This window comes from Ceratotherium simum, chromosome 19, assembly GCF_057802395.1.
Source record: "Ceratotherium simum simum isolate JZ-2026a chromosome 19, ASM5780239v1, whole genome shotgun sequence".
Lineage (NCBI taxonomy): Eukaryota > Metazoa > Chordata > Mammalia > Perissodactyla > Rhinocerotidae > Ceratotherium > Ceratotherium simum.
In genome coordinates, this window is record NC_141918.1 from 55,914,027 (window position 1) to 55,920,914 (window position 6,888).

Consider the following 6,888-nt stretch of genomic DNA (forward strand, 5'->3'; position numbering starts at 1 on the left):
CGGCTCTGAGCTAACATCTATTGTCAATCCTCCTCCTTTTTTTTCTTCCCCAAAGCCCCAGTAGATAGTTGTATGTCATAGCTGCACATCCTTCTAGTTGCTGTAAGTGGGACATGGCCTCCGCATGGCCCGAGAAGCGGTGCGTCGGTGTGCGCCTGTGATCCAAACCCGGGCCGCCGGTATCGGAGTGTGCGCACTTAACTGCTAAGCCTCAGGCCAGCCCATGTGTTTTGGTTTTTGTTTCTGCTTCTGGGTCTTGTCAATCAGCTCATCTGTGTCTTGTCTAACTCACGTTGGAGCTGTGTCCCTTTTCTCAGCAGTGTCCGGGGACAAGTGTGCCAGACAAGGCTCTAAGGGATGGCTCAGCGTATGTGCGTCTGGCTTGTGCACGCTGGTATGTTATTCTCCATTGGTGACAGCAGCAGTTGGGAATCTCGTTCTGTACACTGACCTTTCGGTGATCTCTGTTGGGATGATCAGGATCTATTCTTCTTTGAGATATATATATCAAAAAATTTATATATAGTATATTTTATGATAAATATATATATATTTGCTTTATTGGTCTGCTAAAGTACTAGTGTATGAAAGACAGTTCTCAATGACCTGTCTTCCAGCATTCTACATGAAAGAGAAATTAATTACTTTGTTTAAAAGTTACAATTACTATCCATGGTTGAGACTATCCTAGAAACAGCGGGGCAGAGAAGTATGGACGTGGATGCAACGAAATGGATGAGTTATCCTCTTCACTTGGAAAGACTAGTGAAGACAAAATGCAATATGGGGTCAAAAGTTTTAGGTTTGCAGAAAGAGATTTCGTTTGCCTGGGATTATAATACCTGCAAATAATAAGTCTGAATAGAAGCAATGAAATGTATTAAAATTTTGGCAAAGGTGCTTTAATTTTGATGAGTTTATTCATAAGATGTTTTTAAAAATAAAACTTAGGAATCTTTTACCGATAGATACTAGGTTAATGTAAGACTATAATTTCCCCCCATTAAAATGACACAGTGGACTTGTAGTGTTTAGTCCGCTCTTGTCAATAGATATAGTAAAAGTTCTGCTTTACCTTCTACGTAATCTCAAGTGGCAGACATTTTATATCTCACCAGAATAGCTTTATGTGTTTTTATGCTGACTTTATGTTTTTGATTATTAAACAAGGAAGCAAGTAACCAATAAAAGTTACTTCTGAATGAGCTAAGATTTCTTACAATTGTGTTACCTTCTGCTGTGTTGATTTTTAAATGCCATCTGATCACTCTTAGTAACAGGCGGCCAAACTACCTGCTGTGGTCATTCTCTGGTCACTAATCACTAGCACCTGTGTTACTGGGCCGAGTCACCATCCTCTGGTGTTAATTCTTTTGGTTTTGCCTTCCCGCCATCAGATCTTGGGTTCAGAGAAAGGTTTTTTCAAGATGTTTTGCGCCTATACAAATGTTGTGGTTTCCCAGTGGTCCTCCAAACAAAATTTATTTAACTTTATTTAAAAAGAGATGCTAAAAATAATTAGCTTTGGTATGGTCCGTATTTCTTAATTAGTTCAACAATATTGTGGGAGCTGCATGGGAAAAGCTGTCAAATCACAGAGAGGCTCAGCCTCCCTGGGTTAACTGTGTCCGTGAAGTGTTACTGGTAAATGTACTTGAGAGCTTGTGCAACTTTATTGGGTAGATTGGAAGGTCCTGGAGATTTGTTAATACCCTAGCTGTCCCTAAGCTATTCTTACCTTCAAGGGAAACATTGATCAAATCCTCATAAAGTAATTATGTATTATACCCTAGTAGACAAATGGTTTCAGCCTTCCTCCCATATTTGCCCAAAGTTTCTGATGTAAGCTGCGACTCTAGACGTGGATCTTTAACAAAAAGGGTAATTTCAAAGATTTAGTGGAAAGGACTCTACGTCTATTGCTACTTCAAAGACTAGACTCATGAATCACAGCTCTGTCGGGTTATACCACAGGTCAGGATTTCCAGAACTCTTTCAGTCCAGAAACAGATGAGCCCATGAACACACACTACTCCCCAATACTTGGTGGAGCAAGGATTAGTTAAGCAAAACTCAACGAACTGATGAGAAACATTAACTGATTTGTTGAGTGAATAGTGTTAGTATTAGTTTCAATGTTATATTTTGATAGGCACATGCTAGATACTGCTATTTAATCCATCTCTAACTCTTCTTTCTGTAATCCTGATTTAGTAGAACATTTTAAAAGGGTATCTTATTCTCCCTCACCTCTCAGAATTCAGGAGGATCTTGAAGAGAGACAAATTCATCCACATTTCTAGTAACTGCAGGTAAAATCTGGTGAAGATAAATTTCTTGGGTTTGGTTCTCTAAACTTGGAATAGAAGGACAGTTAAAAAATATCTTTGGAGTGATGAATACTGTTGAAAATACAATTTCTACAAATCAGACAGAAGTTAATCTCCTGGCCTTAGACATGTTTCAGTAGACATAGCTCTAGATTTGCTGACTATACAACTAGTTGGCTTCTATGTGTTAAATGATGCTCCTTGCTCCATCTATGTAAGCGTATCAGGCTAAAACACAGGTTTATTGACGATAACAATGAAGGAACCATTAATAAAAAATATCTATAACTTGTAAAGGGAAAAGGATGACTACAAGTCCTTTCATTGTCAAACAGGCCCAACCTTGAACCACTAATTGCTATTAGGATATTTTACAACTCAAGATAGATGTTAACTTTTAGAAATTCTCATAATGTGTAAATTATTCTCTCTAGAGCAATGCAAGTGATTTTTTTCCTGTAGAGATGTAAACGATTTCCAGTAGAAAAGATAAACCTAAAGGTTATAGTTTCATTGGCCTGTAGAACATTAACCAGGTTTGTATCTAAATTAGTGTTCTTTCTTTCCGGGACTACACACACTTTTGCCTCTCCTACAGTCCTTTGAGTCAGCTTTGCCATTCTTCCGGTTCCTTCATTCATGTTAAGTGTTTTATACATGCTCACTTAAAGAGACATACATACACACACAACACACACACAATGAAATAGGATTAAATACCCACCAGTATGGCTAAAATTAAAAATATTAACCATACAAAATATTTACAAGGGTGTAGAACAACTAGAATCCTCTTATATTGCTGGTGGGAATATAAATTGAAACAATTACTTTGGAAAAATGGGTTTGTCAGTATCCACTGAAGCTAAACATACTTAAACCCAATGACCTACTCCTGGGTATATATTCAACAGAAATCCATGAGTGTGTCTCTGTGCCACTCTCCCACCAGCCTGGCCAGAATGGATTCTGCACAGGACTGCTCACTTGTGACCTAGCTGACGTCTCAAAGTCTGGGGTTAGGGTATCAGATTGACAGTCTCAGTACTTTCTCCTTAGTTGCAAGGGAGGTTTGGAGAGATAGCACCTGCCACTGCATCATAAACTGGGGGGATTCCTCAAACATAAGGCGGGGTTCCGATGTGAAGCATCCTGAAAGCATAACAAACGACTGTATGTGGGAGGTAATTCAGTCAGTGAGTGAATACTGAGAGCGTTCTCACGCTGTCTAGCCACCGACCGTGCTAGGGAGGGAAACCCTTGGGCTGCCTTCCTACTAGATTAGTTGTTTCTCCTCAGTTACATGCAAGAAGGGAAAGGAATTTGTGCCCATTTGGGGTGAAGCTGCTGAGACGTTGGGTTCAGATCTTAGTGTTAGATGATCTCTTTTCCTTCCAGACCAATGTGGGTTAACTTTTCCTTTTATAGGTTTATGAAAAGCAAGAGTAATGATCTCAACTACCTTTTCCTTAAAAGAAAGAGATTTATTACTTTTAATAATGAACTTGAACCACCGGAATCTAGACTTAAATTCTTGGCAGTGGGTCCCAGCTTGTGCGGGTCTTAGCAGACTGTCGGCGTCCTGCCTCCACAGCTCCGTTCCTGCCATTGTTGCAAAACTATTGATGGCCCAGGATGTGTGCCCTGGTGTGCAGCTGCAGCATCAAAAGCAAGAATAAAAATGAGCTTGGAGGTATTGTTCTGATAGAGAGTGGACAAGCAATTGTGTCTGGAAACATTCCTCTTTGCTAAAGTTATTTTGAGAAGACAAAAAATAACAGATTAATTTTAAACAATGCAAAATGTTCTCCACACAAATATGGAGGATATTGTGAAGTCAGGTATTGGCTGGCATTTAAAACAGGGAAGAAAGCCTGTTCTTAGTGGACATTTAGATTAAGCAATCATCCAAAGAACCGATTTCCTTATAACTACACTGAGAAGCAGAGCCATTTCTTTGCTACAAAGCCCTGTTCTCAAAACGGTAGAGATGATGTGATAGGAGCCTTCAATGGCAGATGCCATGTTTGTGTGTGTGTGTGTGTGTGTGTGAGGGAGACAGAGAGAGAGAGCGAGAGCTGTAAGCATTAGAAACTGAGGACATTGTAGACATGGTGTATGGAGTAGAGTTTGGCTCACTAGCACTGTACTGGGCGTGTATGAGGATGTCCGTAAACATGTGTGGCCTGAACTTGGGGCATTCTAAAAGGACTTTTTGACCTTGAAGATTATATTAATAGATCAAGAGGGAGATATCAGCCCTTTGATTCTAGTATTCATACAGTCTTGTGATTTCTGAAGAATATCAGACAGGACCTTGATTTGCTGTTGTAAAGGTGAGTAGAAATAGGGGCCAGCCTGGTGGCGCAGTGGTTAAGTGTACGCGCTCCACTTCGGCGGCCCGGGCTTTGCAGGTTCGGGTCCCAGGCGCGCACTGACGCACTGCTTATCAAGCCATGCTGTGGCGGCGTCCCATATAAAGTGGAGGAAGATGGGCATGGATGTTAGCCCAGGGCCAACCTTCCTCAGCGAAAAAAGAGGGGGATTGGCATCGGATATTAGCTCAGGGCTGATCTTCCTCACACACGCAAAAAAAAAGTAGAAATAAAATTCCACATATATTTGGTACCAGGGTACTTAGGAATTGAACCCAGTGATAGAACCAAGATGAGAATTTGCTGAACGCACAAGACCATGGCTGACACCGTATCTGATAAAACTTGACCAGAACAACATGCATGTTTTGGTAGGGCTTTCTCGTGTTCAAACTGCATTAATTGTATCATCTGTAGAATTTGCCTAGGATCTTCAGTTGAAAGTGGTAGAAATTCTAGTCAAAGTAAAGTAAGAAGGAAAACCAAATTATTTGTTCAGTTAAAGCCGAAGGTCAGAAGCGAGGCTAGTTTTCAGCACAGCTGGATTTCCTTGAATTCCATCAGAAATCTGCCTCTTTCCATCTCTGCTCTGCTTCCTCTGTGTTGACTTCATTCTCCAATGGGTTTTTTTGATCTGGTGGGAAGGTTGGTCATGGCGGCTCCCAGCTGAGCGGATCCTGACAGTGCATGATCCAGAGGAGGGAGCGAGCTTCTCTCCTCCACTCTTGGCATCAGTGTTTGAAGAGAACAGATTGACCTACCTGAGTCAAATCCCGCCAGGTGATCCTGCTGCGTATGTGTGTGGGGGAGGTGCAGGAGACCCATTTGTTAAGAAGACAAACAGGACAGGCAAGGGGGACAGTGAGCTGTCATGTGGGAATCTTGGGTGGGTGGATGAAACCAGGGTGAGTGTGAAGAGAGGATGGCCGTGCAGAGGCCACGCTGGCTTCCCACCGCCTCTTCTCACCATCTCCACGATCATCAGCCTCGGGCACGGAATGATTTCAGGGGCAGGGTGAAGGGTTTTTCTGCCTAAAATGTGTATTTCCAGGTGCACACTGTGTCTGGAATTAGTTTCACTCAGGGCGAAGCATTTCGTTCCAGATTAATCTTTTACAGGTAAAAAAAGCCCCAAATGCAAACATCTGGCAGAACCAGCTTATTCACGAGCGTGTCAGTCAAGCATAACTGGCTGCTCTCCGTGACCTAGTGGAGGTAAGAAAGGAGGAAGGCATAGGGCTCCCAGGACTGGGAGAAGTGGCCTGTAGACCAGCCCCTGCCCACATAGGCCCAGGAGCTGTGGGTAAAGAGGGACTAGCTATTGTTGAAGAAGTGCTGAAGGGGATCGAGATCTTAGCTTAAAAAAAAGAATCTCTATCTTTGGGGCATTGGGGTCAAGGTCCCTCTCCTCGGACACCCCTGCTCTGTAGCAGTCGGTTTTGGCGGTTCAGTCTTGGCAACATCAAACATTTGGCTATGTGGTGACTTTTGTCATTGTTAAACACAAAGGCCTACTTTTCTTTCTAGGGAACATGGTCCACCAGCAAGATAAGATAAACAAAAGAAAATCCACGGAAACAGTGGAAAAAAGACCCTAAAGGTCACCACTTGCTCTTAAATATATTGATTGACATTAAAGAAAAAAAAGTCCCCAAGTTCAGCAGGGCAAACACATTTAAAAAGGGGATTTTAACTAAGGTACTAAAGGGGAATCCGTAGGTACAAAAACCCAGAGGAAGTTCTAGCAGGTCTGATCCAGTGCGTGAGCTGCGGCCTTAGACAGACGTGGTTTCTGACCTCTCAGAGGCTCACCTATGAAATAGGTGACTATGTATTGCATAACAACCATGGCTCCCTGTGGGCAAGTGTGGGGGTTAAAGGAATAATGCACGTGCACATGCTGACCTCGGACAGGCTGAAGCCAGGAACTGCCGAGGGATGTGCTGAGAGATGAGTGTCGCTTGGTCCACCCCCTCGGCCAGTTCTCACGACTGAGCTGAGATTGTTTGTCACCATTGGCTTGCTCCTTGTAGTAGGCAGGCCTTTAACCAGGATTCTAGAAAGATTGATGTCATGGGAACCAGGAGGTATCAGAGCCTTGTGAGAACGGAAAGGGCCTCTCCTCTGGGGGGCCTTATCCCGAGCAGCTGGCAGTCACCATGATCTTATGTCTTTGAGGGGAA